The sequence below is a fragment of the Bison bison genome, unplaced genomic scaffold (genome assembly GCF_000754665.1).
Source record: "Bison bison bison isolate TAMUID 2011002044 unplaced genomic scaffold, Bison_UMD1.0 scf7180017864144, whole genome shotgun sequence".
NCBI classification, from domain to species: domain Eukaryota; kingdom Metazoa; phylum Chordata; class Mammalia; order Artiodactyla; family Bovidae; genus Bison; species Bison bison.
This window is the reverse complement of record NW_011494716.1, coordinates 5,969,792-5,988,875: the sequence shown is the minus strand read 5'-3', so window position 1 is coordinate 5,988,875 and position 19,084 is coordinate 5,969,792.

Below are 19,084 nucleotides of genomic sequence, written 5' to 3'. Positions count from 1 at the left end.
GGGGCCCCCCGGCGCCCTTCCTCGCCGGCACAAAGCGTCCGGAGCCCCCCGAGTTGTAAAGGAGGGCGCTCCGGACCCGGCCGCGGGGGGACGCGGGCGCTTGCGGGCTCTGCCGTGCGCCCCGGCTGGGGAAGCCGGGCTCCAGGGAGCTGTGTCCCCCACGGCCCCCGTGGGGCGTCGCGTGGTTTCCCCGCTTACGCTCGGGAAACGAGATCTCCGTGGGCTCCGGGGCTCGGGCCGCACCTGCTCGCGCACGCTCTCTCCCCCTTGGAGAGCTCACCGGGGACTTCGAAGCGGGGCCTCCCCCCCCGACCCCCCACCCCCACCCCCACCTCGATCGCTCCGTAGCAACACTTGCTGGCCTCGGGCTTGGTTTGGAAACACCTGCAAGGGGCGCAGAGGCTCGCAGCCTCTGGACTGGCCCAGAATTCGGAACCGGGCGCGCTCTTCGTTTCCGAGTTAAGCCGTTTTGCGGGGAGTTAGGTAACCTGGCTGTGTGAGGTGCCTCCGGCCAGGTATGCGTTTGAAACTACGTGACCCCCCTCCCCGCCCCGCCCACAACACACACACACCCTCTCCCCAGCCTACGACTCCTTACCTCTGAATTCAACCTGACTTTAAAGGTAACTTAATTTTTTGCCTAGGTGCCGGCAGTTTGTTTCAGAGTACCCAGCTTTGAGATGATAACAAGGGCTTGGTAATAGAGGTTTGATGTAGAGGGTCTGGACAAGAAAGGGTCTTGCTTAAGCTTACATAGCGCAATCAGTGCTGGTGGTTCGAAGGCTCGTGGCCCAAGTGCTTGAAAGGGCAAAGTGTAAGAAGTATTCAGAGAGGGTCCTTAGCTATTTCGAGAGGGGGACAGACAGGCAGGAGTCAAAAAGAGGGCTTCTGAATGAAGGGGGTATTGAATGAGCTGTACTTATGTTGCTTTTAGCCAGAGATTTTGAGCTGCGGAAATGAACAGGGGCGCTAAGGAAGCGTTCCTACCGTGGGGTGCTGCACTCTGGTTGGTGGGAACTCTCACCGTGACTGGTACTCCCCTGTGAATAACAAGGGGCGGCCAGCAATTCATTGTGCCCTGAAAAAAATTGGTCTACAGGATGGCAAAAAGCAAAGTGGTGGAGATGCCGGCAGAAGGCACTTCCCACTGGGATTTCAGTGGCCACTAATGCGGGACAGGGCAGCGCATCCGCGGCCAGGCTGGGGCTGTGTCTGACTCCAGCAAGGCAGTAACTTCATAGAGCTTTTGTCATGTGTCACTAAGCCAACTAGCCAGAGGAGTACATTGCCCGGGAGGATTTTGAATATTAAAAAAAGGGGTTGCTTTTTAGTGTCCTTTTTAAGTATCAGCCAATCAAGACAAAAACCCAATATTTATGTTGTCTTAGCACTTTTTTAAGTCTTTTGAACAGGAAGGAGAGCTGATCAGCATGGACCCCACTGCAGAGCGGATTTCTGGTGTAGAGCTGTGTCTCTGGGAAAGTAGTCATGTCCACAAGTTTCAAGGGCTTTTCTCTAAGACCAGAGAGTGTTGAGTGGGGGAAGAATTTTCAGAAGTCATGCCTGCTTTTAAGACTACTTTATTTTTTCAAGGAGTTTTTGGTTCTCATATCCAAGTTTGCGTTGGAAAAGTCACCCATAAAATCACTAATCTGCAAATTTACTGCCATTTCAAACTGGATCGCAGAGGTTGTAGTTTATTACTACTCATTCTATAAACTTACAAGTCTTGTTTCTTTCAAGTGGGTCTCTGTCCTGGATTTATTTTCCAGAAGGTACCTTGTCTTTGTAGAGCTTACGGTCGTCACCTTGTCCTGGTAGGCTTATGGCTGTCGACACCCTGTGAGCACCTACAGGTGAGATAGCCGCCCCTGTCTCAGGCAATCTCTGTCAGCCTTTCTTAAGCCTTCCCACTCCTCAAGTGTGCTCAGTTTATATATTGTACTTTAGGGTCGGGAAGAGCAAAAGAATACTTCCTATTAAAAAGGGAGAAGGGTGGGGTTGTGGTGATCCACTGTGCCTGGCTTCATAAGCCAGGCTCTGTGAATGACTCGCACCTGTTTGGTGTTTGCCTTGGTTCCCATAGACTCAGCAGCTGAAAGCTGTCAGGGCTCTGATCAGCTTGAGGAGCTCTGCCCTTGAGGAGCATTGCTTTCCCACTGCTCCTAGGCAGGGTGGTTTCAAAGGAGCCGGGAGCCGGGAGCCGGAGAGGCTGGTAAGATTGGCGCATTCCCCCTATCAACAGGTTAATTGGCTCTCCTCCTGCTCTGCTGTAAAGGGGTCGCATTTATTTATTTTTTTCTTGACTGACTCTGCACAGCCTTTGTATGTCTGCTGGAGAAAAACTGCCTAGGCCAAGTTATTTTTAAAATGTCTTGTTTTGAGCAGTTGGGAAAGTTCGGAAGGGCAGCGAGGGAAAAGATGGGGCGGGTATGGTGGCAGTTCATTGGGGTCGAGACCACATGTTTCCTTCCTGTGAGGCCTGTGCACGTTTTTCAGGTTGGGAGGCAAACAGCATCGTGGAGGTGTGGCCTCTGTCGGGGCCTGGCCAGGAATGAATTTGCTCGGCAGTTTATTTACCCTCCAACTCAGAGGTAGTGCTGCAGGCCAGGGGGCTGCAGGAGGGACCCGCACTGGCCTCTGCCCTCTGGAGTACTTGAGAAGTGATAATCAGGGCTGTTCATGCCCCCTTGGAGTCAACAGGAAGTTTCCCCAAGGCCTGCCTCCTGCTCTGGGCTGGCTGGCACCAGTGTCGGTACCTCGATGTCTGCTCCCTGGTGAGACTCTGCTGCCCGTGTGAGCAGTCTGTTTCTGAGTGTCATCTTTGAGACTAATGGGGACAGACAGTTTCATTTTGTACTTTTGTACAAAACTTTTGTACCGCGCTCAGACCATTGCTATCAGGACACCAAGGTGGGAGCAAATGAATGAGTGTGGTCTACGGTTTCTGAAAAGAATTCGTCACTGACTGCTGTGTCTTTTTGTTTGGGGTGCCCCAGTGGTGGATTTCTTTTTCTTTCAAACCTGTGTGGGTAGATTTCACAGAGTTTCAAGTTACTTTTCTGCTGAAGCAGGTTTAGGAATAGAAAGTTGTCTTGTGTACATGCATCCCAACAGACTACACCTGGGCATTTTAGTCTAAAGCATGTTTCCTTTTCAGATAGCTCCGTGACAAGGCAAAAGTCAGATAACATGAGAATATAGGTTATCCCCTCACAGTAGCTTCAGTTGTAAAAGAACCCTACGAAGTGAGCATCAACTTGGAGAAACCAGGGGGAAAAAAAAAATGGAAGAATTTAGGCCAGACCTAGAAACATCTGACTGTGATGTGAGCCTGTCAAGTTTTGATGGGTTTGGAAGTTACTCACCACAGGCATTTACCCTCCTGATTCTGCCAGACTGTTGACTTAAGATAAACAAAAGATTGATCAAGTTTTATCACACGTATTGGGGAAGAAGTATATACCTTCATCTTGGCTTTTTTGGGGGTGGGAGTGCAGTCAGTTTTGTGGAAAGGGAGAAAGAAGCTGTTAACTCAAGGAAGGCAAGTGGAGTGAGAGCGAGTACAGGCTTAGTGCCAGGCCCGAGTCTGAGCGTGGACTTTGCCATTTAATTACTGTGTGACCTCAGCACGTTGCTTAAGCTCTCAGTTGTTGCATCCTGGAAAAGGAGGTCGGTGGGACCCTGCAGGGTGGTCCTGAGGGTGGAGGCATAAAGCACGTGTGCAGTGCTGGGCACGGAGTGGGGCGCTGTCGCGTTCAGTCACGGTGTGGTGATGGCGACAGGGTCGCACCTGGGCCGGCGACAGGCGCAGGTTAACCAGGCGCACAGGCGGGGCTGGTTGGCATTCGTGGTTCTGCAGTAATTATATCCTAACATGGATTAGGAAGCAAACTGACCAGCCTCGGTCCAAGCAGCATTGTTTATGAATGGGCTTGATGTTCCTAAGTAGATATTTAAACTTAATTATAGAATATTTTAAGAAAAGTGCAATGGGCTCAGGAGGAGAGGATGGTGGATTTGGTGCGGTGGGGCACTGCTGGTGACACCTGGGCAGCTTGGGGGCCTTCTGCTGAGGGTATTACTTAGCCATTATCCGGTATCCAGAATTGACATGGTTGCCAATCAGGTTTGTCGCAGGGAGGCCAGGTCACAGGAGTGTCCCAACCTGGGAGTTGGCCCTGAATTCTTGTCTCTAAATCCCACATCCTGTTACCAAGCCCTTTTGGTGTTCCACCCGCCAGGCCCCTGTTGCCTCATGCCGGGACTTTGCAATAGGCCTCTTAATGTTCCCTGCTTCCTCTCTTCCCCCCACGGCTGCCTGGTCCCCGCCTTGCTTAAAGGACTCAGGTGGGCTGCCTTTCTCATGCAGGTGATGGCTAGTTGCCCAGGCCTACCGATGGGATCCCTGACCCGGTTTGTGCTTCAGGCTCCGAGCGTGCGCGCGCACCTGCACTGCAACAGGGTTCAGCCGTGGCTCTCAGGCCCTGCTCTTGCATGGGTAGTGTCTGCCTCTCCCTGACTGCACACGGCGCAGAGACCCCAGGAAAAAGGCTCAGAAGCCCGTCGTTCATTTCCCCAAACTTGTCTGGTGGTCTCAGGCACTAGCCTTGCATGAGAGCCATGTCTTTGACCTGTGGGATTGCCACTGTATCCTCATCTTCCTCACCCCAGGACTGTTCCTTTTCTGTTAAGTGTTTCTGTGGGAGACACTCATTCAGGAAACGGCAAAACAGTAGTACCGGAGGTGGCTGGCTGGCCAAGTCGGTGTGAAAGAGAATGCCGAAGCCATAAACCAATTTCGCTTTGATAGCTGCTAATTCAGTTTTATTGCTTTTAACGTTCAGTTGCTTCGATTGGCATTTTTGATCCTTTTGCCAGGAAAAAGTCCTTTTCCACACACAGGGCATCAATGAACCTTAATGATGTTTCCTTTTGAGTATTTTTGAGTTTGTTATTGTTTCTGTTTTTTTGCCTGAGTAGTTTGTAGCCTGGCTGCTTCTCCTTGATTTCCAAGGCAAAGGAACTTCGGAGACTGGCGTTGTAACATGGTTTTTCTTGACATGTACTATGACAGTTAAATGTTAAAATGTCACCTGCTTCACAAACTTCTTGTTTTGAACTAATTTGGACTTAGGAAAGTTGGAGGAAGCAGGATTTTTAAGTGTCAGGCGTAGGCAAGAAAGTCAGTTATGCCATTCTGGTAGTAAGTTAACACACGACTCGGCTAATGAGAAGTCACATGTGTTGAAACCCTCTTGAAGAGAAGCAGGCCTACTTCTGAGCGTTGGTGGTGTGGACTTGGAAGTTGGCAGTGGAGGTAACTAGGAAGTTTGTCGTGTAGGGAAATACACCGACCTGGATAAGAGTGAGTGCTTCCAGAACTTAACGAAGATGCTGGTGTGAACTAGAAAGAGCCAGGGTGTGGGGATGAGGGGAAGGGGCGTCCCGGGGTCACAGCTTGGGGAGGAGTGTCACTGTCATTGGTGCTGGGCAGAGAAGACCCCCGACTGGAGGGCGCACTGTTTGCGTGCGCTGGCGGGGGCTGGTGCTGCCTGCTGCCCCTTCGGCTGGGGCCCCTGTTAGCACGGGCACAGCTGTTAGTGTTCACAGAGATGCCTGGGTGTCCTTCCAGGGAGGGCAGGTCACCCGATTGACCGGGGCTTTCTCTTACCCAATGTAAGTGAGCACGTGTCTGAGTCTCAGGGCGGTGGGTGGTTTGCCCTTCTTTTTGTGTCATTTGGGGGGTTTGGGTGGACTCCGGGAGTTGGTGATGGACAGGGAGGCCTGGTGTGCTGCAGTTCATGGGGTCGCAGAGTCGCACATGACTGAACTGGGAACCTAAATGATAAAGAGGGAAGTTTCCTTCCTTGTGCAACCATAACAGTTCCACGTGCTTCTCCCGCCTGGCATAGGATATTCGAAACCCAGGCCGGCCCGCCCTCCCTGGGCGAGGGATGCCAGTGACTGGTTTCCCTGAGGTCCTGCTACTGGGAGGGCAGCATCCCGTGCGAGGTGCCAGCACCAGAATATCGACCAGGGGAAGGTCTGACTCGTGCAGTAAGTTGTTAAACTGGCCTGTGCTTGGGAGAGGGGTTGTGTGAGATTGTTGGGGTGATCTGTGATGCAGAGCACCGTCACATCCAGGGCGTGACTCCAGGTATCTGGGTGGCAGTCTGACCTCGTGGCTCCCTCCTACCACCCCCTTTATGGTGCTTTCAGAAGGACTTGAGAGGGCTTTTCTCTAGGGTATATAGGCTGAGCAAACTAGGCTTATGCACCTAGAATTGCAAGTACATTTCATCAATATGACTTTGGGGAATAAATTACGTTTCAAGGCTCTTAATTGACCCTGTGCAATTGCGGTTTTCAAACAAGCACCTGTAATAGTCTTTAGCCTGTTACATGGTTAGATCTCCAGCTCCTCCTCTGAAATAGTGAAGGGCAGGTAGTTTTCTTTTTCTGATTGAAGTAGATTTGGTAGTAGGTAATTTGGAAGTGCTTGCTTCTTAGAGTTGGTAGTTTGTCAGCTTGGAGGAGAAACTATTCAGTCACACAAATTGGGTGTGAATTGGTTAAAGACATTCCTCAATCCCTAACCTCAGTTCCTCTTCTATAACCATCATAGATGGACCAGTAAGAGTTTTTACCCACGAATCTCAGCCTTTCCCTCCTGTCTTAAGCTTGTGCGGGCAGAGCAGATGGGGCTGGTGTGCCTGGCCCTCAGGATGTCCCCTAAGAAGCTGGTGGGTGAAGTTGCTGAGCTGAGCCCCATGCTTTGGGCAGTCCCCCTCCTCACACGGCTCTGAGTGACGTCCAGCCTGTGCTAGCCAGAGGGCTCCTCCTCTTTCTGAAGCACTCCAAGTCTCCTGCTGCTACTGATGAGGACAGATTAAACCTGTTTTCCTCCCAAGCCCCATGCTGCTGGAGAAGGCCGCTCGGGGTCTTGGGAGCAGGAGAGAGGATGCTCAGGGTGTCGCCTGCGTTGTGCAGTAAGGTGGCCACTGGCCACATGGTGGCAATCGCAGTCCTTCACTGACCAGCCACGCTGCAGGGCTTCGGTTGCCGCCCGTGGCCAATGCCACCACCCGGGACGAGCAGATACAGCATGTGTCTGTCCTGCAGAAAGTGTTCGTGGTCAGAGTTCACCTAAACAGTCTGGTTGGAGCCTTAGCTAGCCGTGTTTCTGGTAGCGTTAGTGTCACGTTGGGTGTTGGAAAGACACAGTGTGTCCTGGAAAAGCTAAATTAAAATGAGTGAATAAATAGTTCCTGGGCAAATGCTACAGAGCAGGCTTTCTTTGGTTATTTGTGGTGAAGATCCAGTTTGTTTGTCTTTTTAAAATTTCCAGTCCGCTTGTGGACAGTTTCTTTCTGTGTTTGGTAAGCAATACAGGGTAAACAAATTATTTAAGAAATGAAATTAAAATGCATATACAGAATGCACACCCCACATCATTACTAAAAGTCACATTTCAGCAGTTATCACTTAGAACAAACACATAGGAAAAAAGACTGGCAGAAGTTCTATATGTCCACTGAAAGTGTGTAGAGGCCATTCGTATGCGGAGCTGTGCTGTGCCCCTGTGACTTTGTCATGCCCCTGTGGTAACTAAACAGTTTGGTGTGAAATAGCAATTCCCCATTTAAAAGCTTACTTGCGCACTTGGAAGGAATGCCACATATACGACTGGTCTTGTTTGTTTTGTTTTGATAATTTTGGCTGTGCTGGGTCTTCATTTGCCTTGCTGTACAGGCTTTTCTCTGGTTGTGGCGCGTGGGGCCGGCTCTCCAGTTGCGGGTTTTCAGGGTTCTCACTGCGCTAGCTTCTCCTGGGGAGCACAGGTCTAGGGCGCTTGGCCTTCAGTAGTTGCAGCACGTGGGCTCAGTTGGGACTTGCAGGCTCTAGAGCACAGGCTCAGTAGTTGGGGCGCCCGGGCTTAGTTGCTCCTCCACGTATGGGATCTTCCCAGACCAGGGATAGCACCTGTGTCTCCTGCATTGGCAGGCGGATTCTTTACCATTGAACCACCAGGGAAGCCCACTGACTAGTTTTCAAAGTAACAAGTAATCTTGCTCCTTGGGGGCCACCCTTGCTCCTCGGGGAGCGTGTTGGTTCAGGCCATCTCGATGCCTGTTTTACCAGCCGTAAATGGTGTGCCCGTGAGTCCGGGGCTGTGGAGGTGTGCGTCGGGAGCCGTGTGGGCACATGGCGCACTCTCCAGTTTGACGGTGGGTAACTGGCCCGTGCTCGGATGTGTCAGCAAAGTCAGGTCGCTGAAAAGTCTCTCCCTTGCTTCTCGTTTCGGTGAGGCCTGAAGACGGCACCAGCCTGCAGGCTCCTGCAAAGGCGCCCTTGGTCCTCCCCACCCCACTTTTTGCTGGGTCTCTCTGAGCACCAGGCCTGCTCCTGAGTCCGCCGCACCCTGAGCCTGCTGCAGGGCTTCTGTCCTCAGATAGAGGACCCTCCCGGCTGGCGGTGCCATGCTGGCCGCCCCCTGCACTTGAGTGAGGGCTCCTGGTGAACATGTGCAGGGAGGGCTGGCCTAAAGGGGTGGGTCAGTAGAAGCATGAGGGTGTTGTGCTCAGGCGGGAGGTGGCGAACAGCACCGTGGCTTGGGACCTAGCGGGAGAGGATCTGTGGCCCCAGAATCGTGGCCCACAGAGTCTGTCCTGATCCCCTGGAAGCTGTGACCACTACTGCCTGACAGGGTGCTTCGCAGGTGTGGTTAAGTTCAGGATCCCTGCATGGGGAGATGTTGTTCAGTCACGGAGTTGTGTCTGACTCTTTGTGAACCCATGGACTGCAGCACGCCAGGCCTGCCTGTCCATCACCATCTCCCCGAGTTTGCGCAGACTCATGTCCATTGAGTTCATGAGGCCATCCGACCATTTCATCCTCTGTCGCCCCCTTCTCCTCCTGCCGTGTTTCTTTCCTGGCATCAGGGTTTTTTCCGGTGAGTCTATTCTTCGCATCAGATGGCCAAAGTATTGGAGCTTCAGCTTCAGCCCTTCCAGTGAATATTCAGGTTGATTTCCTTTGGCGTTGACTGGGTGGGGAGGTGATCCAGTGTTAGCCAGGTGGCCCCAGGGTGATCACAGGGCCCTCCTTCCCCTGAGAAAGAGGCTCGATGTGACGTGATGTGAGAGGCCGCTGCTGTCTTGAGGATGGGTAAGGAACCCAGGAGAAGCAGGAGGAGACCAGGAAGCAGGTCCCGCCTCCAGAAGGAACCTTGCCTTGCGGATACATTGATTGGAGCCCAGGGAGGCCCATTGTGGACTTCTGACCTCCAAAGCTGAAAGGATAAGTGTGTGCTGTTTAAGCCAGTGAGACTGTGGCGACGTGTTGAGCTGCCGGGAAACAGGTCAGGGTCCAGGGAGCGGATGAGATGCGGCAGGCAGGTGTCCTGGAAGCTGCACAGAGGCTGGGAGAGCATGGCCGCCCCTCCCGGGGCCAGGCCACTGGACGTGGGGGCTGTGCCCACGTCCGCTTATTGGCTCCTTCCCACAGCTCTGACATAGAGGCAACAGCATCCCCATTTCACCCCTGAGCAAAACAGAGGTGCTGAGCACACTCCACAGCCTACCAGGGCTTGGTGGCAGTGGCAGGCTTTGAATCAAGCCAGCCGGTGGCACAGAAATTTGCATCTCGTCACATTCAGCAGACACTTGGTCATGACGTCGTGGTCATCCCCCTGCTGCCCTCTCCAACGGTTCCTGTCTCCCCGCCCAAAGTTGCAGGCTGCAGGTGGGCTCCTTAAGTCGGAAGGTTTTTGTGTGGTTCACCACATGCTTTGAATGTAGAAGGCAGCTCACTGCAGAGTCAGCTGGGGCCGCCTTCTGCTTGAGCATGTGGAGTGTGGTGGGTGGCAGAGGGAGACTCGAGATGTTTCTGAAGGTAGATACCTGCCTTCCTCACTGAATCAGGTCCTCAGTAATGTGAGCCTGAGCCAAAGTGAATCACCCTAAACAAACCATTCAGGGCTCTGGGCGTCTGGAGAGATTTAAACTTGAGAAGGCGGGGAACCTTGTCTGCCAGGGCTCAGGGCACAGACCGCAGCTCTGTGGAGCCACAGGTTGGAGCCCCCGAGGCCGCTCATCCACCCCAGTCCTCCGGTCAGCTCACCCACACAGCCCTGCCTCCGCTCGTGAGCAGATGAGGCTCCTCCAGCCACGCAGATGGTACCATCCCGGCTGTCCCCCCACTCTGTCTCCAAGCTGTAGCCACTTGAATTCGTCTCCTCAGTGCCGCCTGAACCATCTGTTTCTTAAGGCAGCAGCTTTCACCAGGTGGAAAGAAGACAGGGTCGGAGGGGCCAGAGCCGGGTTCCTTAGCAGGCAGGGGCTGAGAGGCCAGCCAGACCCCTCACTCCTGACATCCAGCTAGCAGCGTGGGGGCATATCCTGCAGGTCCTCCTGCTGGGCCTCTTTTCCTGACAGTTTTAAAGGTTTTAAACACAAGATGGATACACACATACTGCTAGTACGTTCACCGCTGGGTTGGCCAAATTGCGACCTTGAAGCACGTGGTTTGGGGGTGTCTGGAGAAGGTGGAGATAAGCGAGGTAACTCAGGGGCATCCTCGTTAAGACCCAGAACGCAAATGATCCGTAGAGGTGACTTGTTCCACCTCAAGGCATGTGGCGGGCAGTGATCCAGACACTGCCCCTCGGGGTCCGGACTGGTGGTGGCCGTGGGCTCCTGCCAGACGCCCAGGTCATGGGCGTGGTGATGTTACAGGCAGGGTCCCCAGGAGCTGTTAACAGTCCTCAGAATTCTTCTCTAGGTGGTCACTGCTTACCCCGAGGGCTCGGGGAAGGAGTGAGAATCACAGATCCGAGAGTTTTCTGTGATAGCCAGTATTTTCTTGGGAATCAGAGGTTATTATCTAAAATCTTAATTTCTCTTTTGATGAAGTTCAGTCCTATACTTTTTAAGGGCTGCTGTTCTTAAAATATTGCTTTCATTGTGGCTGTGTTATTGGAGGGCTCGTGGTCATGTGATTTGGCTTTAGAGCAGACTGATGATTACACCCCTCACTCCAGAGGCCAAGAGACCCAAGTCTCTGGGAGGGTGAAGTGATTGAAGACTCAGCTCTCCAGTCTCACCAGATCTGTTCAGGGGCACGTAGCACCCGTGGCCCGCTGCTTCACAGCGGTGGATGGTCTCCATCGTCACAGACAGTTCTAGTGGCCAGTTGCTGCTCCAGATCCAGCCTGTGAACTGGTTTTGGGAGACTGCCTTGGAGCGGATTGCTCAGAGTAACAGAAAACCAAGCATTTTCTTCTGTAGAAAACCCAGGCAGAGGGATCTGCAGACTGACTCCCCTGAGCGCCTGTTCGCCCTTCGCCTCAGATCTCTACTTCAGGCACTGGCCCGGGTGCTTGACACAGAGGAAGAGGGGATCAGGTGTCAGCCGGAGGGGAGTCCGCGGGATCTAGATGGCCCCGGAAACACACAGTTAATGGGGAGAGAGAGGGATGGCCGCCACAGAGGTGAGGAGCCCGGGCTCTGAGCGGGGAGGGGCTAGGGTGTGAGCTCTGGCGACTCGAGGCAAGAGTGGCAGCGGTCTGGCTTTGGGTGGATGGAGGCAGAGCCCTCTTTGCTTCTTGCCCGGGCGCGTGGATCGAGCCGTGTTTCTCTGCTCTCCCCCGTTCGTCTCTGAGGCCAGCGGCATTCTGTTCTCTCCACCGTGAGCCGCCGTTACTACCAGATAACTGAACGCACTGCGTTTTTATGTTTTAGTTTCAGTAGGCCAGGAAGGGCCACCGTGCTCAGTGCCACTTAACCTTCATTTTACCTGCTTTGGGAACTATTGTAAAGGTTAGATTTGCATCTGCCTGTCTGCAAGTCTCTGAAAAAATGTCAGTCGTCACCACAAAATTTAAAATAACGAGTTATATTGATGATTCCCATCCGTAACAATTTAAACCACCCGTTTAAAGCATCCAATTTATTGTGACAGTCAGCACAAATTTTGAACATTTCTGTTACCCGCTAAAGAAGTCCTGTATTCAGCCCCAGGCAGCCCCCGGTCTGCCCTCTCCCTGCCTGTTGTGCACGTTGTGTAGCCGCCTCACACTTCGTGTGGCCTCTGGCGTCTGGCTCCTTTCTGTAGCACGAGAGGGAAGGATCAGCGTGCTGTCTGCTGTCCCTTTTTATTGCCCAATAGTATTCCGTCCTGTGGAGCCTCGCTGTGATTTGTGTGGGATCAGAAGATGTGCAGGCTCTCATGATTCTGTCATCTGTAAGAGGTTTTATTCAGTGTTTTTAAAAGGGACTTGGAACTTTGTTGAGGATGTGATTCACCGCCGAATCTAATCAGCCAGGTGGTGCGGGGTGGGGGTGTATCAGTGTCAGTGGAGGGCTGTCAGCAGCAGTAGAGCTGCATGGCGGCACTTCCTAGGTTTCTCCCGAGCACAGCTCTGTGAGTTGCTGACAGTCCACTGGCGCTGACACGGGAGGCCACCTGGCCCGTGGGCTGCGAAGGAAGATGGTGGCAGGTGGGTGAGCGAGGCTGGAGCACACCCCTGTGGGCTTCTCCCCGCCTGCTGGTGCTGTCCTCACAAAGCGAAGGGGCCAGGAGGCAGACCAGCACCGGGCGTCGGGCAACACAGGGCTCCCTTGCTGCACCCTCCTCACTGCTGGAGCTCCGCAGGGAGGGGCCTGGGGTGCAGGGTCGCTCGGGTGGCAGACATCCACCAGGCGGCCTGGTCTCGGGGCTGTCACTGCTGAGAACCCCGGAGACCTGCTGGGTAGGTGGGTTATATCATCATTTGCCAGGTTAGAAATTAAAAATTAGTTATTCATTTAGAATAAATCAGTATGTGGTAGCACATTTTATACAGTGGGTTTTTTTGGCCATGCAGCACAGCCGTGGGATATCAGTTCCCCGACTAGAGCCTCTGGCAGTGAGAGCACAGAGTCCTAGCCACCGGCTTGCCAGGGGACACCCACACGTGCAGGAGATGCTTTCCAAAACGAAGTTTAATGAGGAATGGCATTGTTCATACATTTTGCAGATTCATTGTCAGGCTTGATAGGAGTCAGCTGGATTTTCATATCTGCTTTTGCTGACAGCTGCAATGTAAATTTTACTGGAGATATAAAGAAACCCAGTCTTAAAAAGGTATATACTTACAGAGGTACAGCCACGTCAGGTAATTGTGGCAGTTCGTTCATACTGCACCACAGTTTGGTAGCAGCTTAGGTTCATTGCAACATGCACTTTGAAAACTCTGAGTTAACTTTTCATGCTCTATTACATTAAAACTCATTGGTTTGTCTTGAACTTTGAATGCTGCATTTCTAATACCATTCATTGGTCATTTGAAAATTCTGATTCACAGTTTACAGACCTTTTAAATGTTGGTGTATTTCACTGTACAGTTACATTAAAAAGTCCTTAAAACATCACATTTTCATTCAGCGCATCACTGTTACCTAATTGGGAGCAGGGTTGTAGTTAAATCTCCAGAAAGCTCATGGCACAAAGAGTGGTGACTTTCTTTCTATATGTTAGAGTCACCACTACTTGGCAGGTGAATATGAAAGTCACTCAGTCATGTCCAACTCTTCGAGACCCCATGGACTACACAGTCCATGTAATTCTCCAGGCCAGAACACCGGAGTTGGTAGCTGTTCCCTCCTCCAGGGGATCTTCCTGACCCAGGGATCGAACCCAGGTCTCCCACATTGCAGGCAGAGTCTTTACCAGCTCAGCCACCAGGGAAACCCAAGAATCCTGGAGTGGGTAGCCTATCCCTTCTCCAGGGGATCTTCCCGACCCAGGAATTGAACCAGGGTTTCCTGCATTGCAGTTGGTTTCTTTCCCAGATGAGCTACGGGGAAGCCCGCCCAGTGAAGATGGTTGGATGATAATTAGCGACTGGCAGCCGAGTTGTCCACAGCAGCTAATTCCAGGTTCAGGCAGTGTTGGGTGGTCCCCCGCAATGGGAAATTGTCCTTTGGTCCCACACACACACTTAAAAATATGTAGAATGTATTTTTATGGATACATAAAAATGTATAGGTTCCATTAAGATGAACAGATATTCTGTGAGAATTCAAGGAGAGGACAATTAAGTAGAAATAATTTGTAATTTTGATTATTTTGCTTCCTGCTCCTTCCTCATGGCCAGCATTCTACTTCCTATTCTCTTTGGGTCTTTCCCCTCACTTTCTCCGTTTTCCAGTGGCTTGTGTGGAACACTTGGAGGAACTCTGAATTTAAACATAGCTTTTGAAACAGCACACCTTATTTATGTACCCGAGTTCACTGGAGCAGAGTGTGTATCTGACCTCCCGTTTTCCTGGCTTCTTGACGTACCCGACTCCCTCTCCCCCCCGAGAAAAGGAGCTGTGCTGCAGTCATTTATGTGCACGACCGCCCGTGGGTCCTGGGGTGGAAAGACTCAGACCTGCGTCTTTTGTGCTCTGTTTTCTTTTCCCATGTGGATCAAGTTCTGAACTCATAACCCAAGGCGGTGTTTATTTAGAGAGTTGGTAAGTCACTTTCTTCTCCTTGCCCTACAGGTGTTTTTCCCTTGGTTTTACATATAGTGAGCTTGGCGGCTGGGTGTTGCAGCTCGGGGGCAGGTCTGTGTGTGCCCCCTGGCCCGGCGAGGCCCGGAGCAGCCCCTCACGCCTAGCTGCCCGTGTGTCTCTGTGCAGTCTTGTCATCTTGCAGAATCGTACAGCTTGTAACCTGATCAGTAGTTCGTTGCTTTTTATTGCTGGGCTCTATTCCACAGAGGGACATCTGGGTTGTCTCCAGTTTTTGGCAGTTACAAATGAAGCCACTATAAATACCCGTGTTCAGGCTTTTGTGTGAACATGAGTCTTCCTTTCTCTAGAGGAAGGTGTCGAGTTGTTGGGTGAGGCGTGCTCCGTGGGGAACTGCCCACCTGCTTGCTGTCCGTGTGCCTGGGTCCTCTGCACCGCCGCCTCGGCCTCGCCAGTGGTTTCATCTCAGTCATCTTATAGGTTGCAGTCGTTTTAATTCACAGATATCTGATAGCTCAGACATACATCTTTTTGCTTATTTGCCATCCTTGTACCCTGTTTCACGTGTCTGCTTAAGTATTGGGCTTTTTAAAATTCTTATTACTGTCAAGTTTGGGGAGCTCTTTACGTATTCAGTGTAAGTCCTTTGTCAGGTGGTCTGCAAATACTTTCTCCCAACCTGTAGCTTGTCTGTTTTTTCCCTTAATGGTGTCTTTACAGAAAAGTCCATTTTATCAAAATTCTCTTATTGATCTTGCCTTTTGGTGTTATGTCTAACAATTCTTTGCTGGGTATCACATGATTACTTTTTAAAGTTTAAATGTTTGTTCACCTACGGTCCATTATTAGTTAGTATTTGAAGGTGCGAGGTTGCAGTTTGTTTATTTTTGCCTATGAACGTCCAACTGTTTCTTTACTGTGTGTTGAAAAGACTGTCTTTTTTCCTCTGAATTACTTGCACCTTTGTCAAGAATCAGGCAGTAATGTTGAAGTGGGCGTTTTTGTGGACTCTCCTGTTGTGTTCTGAGTCTACCCCTTTGCTAACACAGCTCCGTCTCAGCTACTGGAGCAACTCAACTTATCCTTTCAGAATTGTTTCCCTTACTGTGCTGGAATTTGACTGGAATCGTGTATCAACATACCAATTGATTTGGGGAGAACTGAGGTCTTCACCCCGCCTTCCAGCCCCTGAACGTGGTCCGTCTTCTGCTCTGGTGACTTTACGTGGGAAACTAGTCTTCCTCCCACTTTCTTTTGGCACTAGTTTTTTTAGAAGGTCTTGGATGTGAGTGTTCCTTGATAGTCTGGGTGGGCCCCCCAAAAAGTAGGGTCAGGCCTGAGTGGTAGTCCAATGGCATCAATGTGGGGAGAAAAAAAACATCAACCAGAAACAGCTTGGTCCTCCGTCCCAGACTGTTCTGTTTGTGGCTTTATACCAATAAAGGAACTCCCCTGACATGGGCTGTGCTTGACTGGCTTGTTAAAGTTTTAATTAGCACAGTCAGAGTATGTATTTTAAAATCTCTCCTCTGCTTCTGACCCCATTCTTCAGTCCCCGGATTTCCTTGTCTCTGTGAGTAGAAAATGCAGGCGTTTAAGGGCGGGTGTTGCTGTCTGCCCAGGTGTGCAAGGCCGACCCCCATGGTCACAGATAAGGGAGGCAGTCCCTCTGTGTGGGTCTGCTGGAGGAGCCCCTCCGCCTCTGCCCAGAAGGGCAGCTCCGCGCCCCTTCCTGCCTGCTGCAGCCTGGCTGGTGTGCTCAGGCTGCAGGCTGTGTTCTGCTCGTGCCTTTTCTCTGTACTGTGGGGTTACAGAGAGTCCTGGACAAGACTGAGCAACCCAACTGAACTGTAAAGGCATGTGTACTTGCTGAGGCGACAGGAGGGCAAGCAAGGCTCCGTCCAAGGGGTGAACACTGTGTACTTAATGCACGAGGGGTGTTGCTCTGCCCACACGCACTGCTTTCTCCCCTAAGGACTTCCTGCCCAGAGTCCTCTCTGGGTGGACATTCTCCCTTAATAGTCTTGCTTTCTTTAAAACTACACGAATGTGGGGTGAGTTCATACACACAAATAAATTTTATAGATAAATGGGTTTTTCAAACACCACAATGGATTTTTTTTTTTTAAATTTTTGGCTGTACTGGGTCTTTGTCGCTGCGCAGGCTTTTCTTTAGCTGTAGTCACGGGCTTCTCACTGTGGCAGCCTCTCTTGTTGCAGAGCTCCCAGGCTCGTGGGCTCAGTAGTTGAGGCGCACGGGCTTAGTTGCTCCCCAGCATGTGGGGTTTTCCCCGACCAGAGATGGAACCCGTGTCTCCTGCATTGGCAGGTAGATTCTTTACCACTGCACCTCCAGGGAAGCCCCAGAATGTTTATTTCTAGAGAAATAGTGCAGGAAGTAGAGCATTTACACCTGCCTCAGGTGTTTAGCTTCAGTTGGGAAAGAATCCGCCTGCAGTGCAAGAGACCTCAGATCAAGTCCTGGGTTGGGAAGATCTGCTGGAGAAGGGATAGGCTACCCACTCCAGGATTCTTAGGCTTCCCCTGTGGCTCAGCTGGTAAAGAATCCGCCTGCAATGCGGGAGACCTGGGTTGGATCCCTCAGTCAGAAGATCCCCTGGAGAAGGGAACGGCTACCCACTCCCGTGTTCTGGCCTGGAGAATTCCATGGACTGTATAGTCCGTGAGGTCGCAGAGAGATGGACGCGACCTTCACTTTTACTTTCAGGCGTTCAGTGCACACAGCAGTTGCAGGCAGAGCCCTCGGGACGGCTGTGCTCTCTGAAACTGGTTTGTCCCCATGCAGAATGGCCTGTTTCTATTCAGTTCTTGTGCCCTCCTCCCCCAAACAGTGCACGTTTATTGAGATATTCCATATACCCTGCAATTCATCAGTTTTTAATAAACGTATTCACCCATCACTGCAGTCGGTTTATGTTGCCTAAGAGGAACCCTGTGCCCCTCAGCCATCGCCCTTCCGGTCTCCCTCCCAGCTCTGGGCAGCCACTGTTCTGCCTTCTAACTCTGGAAATCACTCTTCTGGACACCTGATATAAACGAATGGAGCCACACCACATATGGCCCTTGGATTTAATGAACACTTGTGTTTTATAAGGTCTTCTCTGTGAAGTGTGCTGAAGTGTGAGACACATGCTTGTGTACAATTTGGGCATGTATGCTAGTTTTCTGAGAATAGGTGTCTAGAAATGACATTCTGAGTTATGACTTTGGCTTTCATAAATATCACCTTTGGGGAGAATGATTTGACTGTAAGTTTAGACTCTAGCCACTTGGCACCCATTTTATGATATGAGACCCTCCGCATCTGTGGGCATCTCCAGTATTTTTCACTGTTGATGTGGTAGTTGGAAAGGGGTGTCCTGTTAATTAGTGGGGTTGGGCGTACTTGTTACTTGTATTTCTTCGGGACCTCTCCTTGGCTGCAGTTGGCTTGTGTTGTCTTGGCTTCAGCATCTCGTGAACCCTCTGGCTGCTGTGGGCTGCTCGCAGTCTTCCTCCGTCCTGGAGCGTCCACATCGTGCCCCCTCCGCTGGGCTTGTTGGCGCTTGTTTTCCTCTCCGGCAACCGGACAGCCCTACGCAGTAGAGCAGATGAGACCGGACATGTAAGAAAGCAGCTGGGACGTAATTATAGGTTCCTCAGTTGGGCTGGGTGCACGCCCCTCTCTGAGCCTGGCCAGTGTCCACACCAGTCTGCAGTCGTGGTTTGTGGGGCAGACGTGATGGCGGGTTAGCACGGTCCTCCAGAGAACAGACAATTTTTGCATAATGAAGCCAAACGGAGAGCCCCAAACAAATAATCTTATTTAAGGAACACAAGTTTATCCGTGGCCTTCCTTGGGGCTTTATTTTCCTATCACTGATATAAATCTGAATTGTTTAAGAGTGTGGAGCCCGCTGTTGGACTTCAGCACACTGCTTCTGCTTGGAACTTTCAGGCTCTCCGCAAGGCAGGAGCTGAGAAGCCCCGGTTTAGCAGGGAGTGGGCTTTCAGCTCCCTTCACGGAGCCAGAGTGCATAAAAATTAAACCCAGAGCACGTGTTAACACAACTTAGTGTTGATCAAGTCACGGTCTCACTGTTAACATGGCCAAAGGAAGTCCAGAATCGCTGGAGGCTGCCCTGCCCGGGGACCAGGGCACGAGAGCACAGAAGCACGTGCTCTCTTGCACACACACAGAAGCTCTTGCACACGCACACACACACGAGAGCACAGAAGCTCTCATGCACGCATGCACACACACGAGAGCACAGAAGCACGCTCTCTCTCACAAACACCCACACGAGAGCACAGAAGCACGCGCTCACACACACACGCGTGCGCGCGCACACACGAGAGCACAGAAGCTCTCTCTCTCACACACACACACACTAGAGCACAGAAGTTCTCTCACACACACACACACACACACACACACACACACACTCTCTCTCTCTCTCATGAGAGCACAGAAGCGCTCTCTCTCACACACACACACACTAGAGCACAGAAGTTCTCTCTCACACACACACACACACACACACTCTCTCTCTCATGAGAGCACAGAAGCGCTCTCTCTA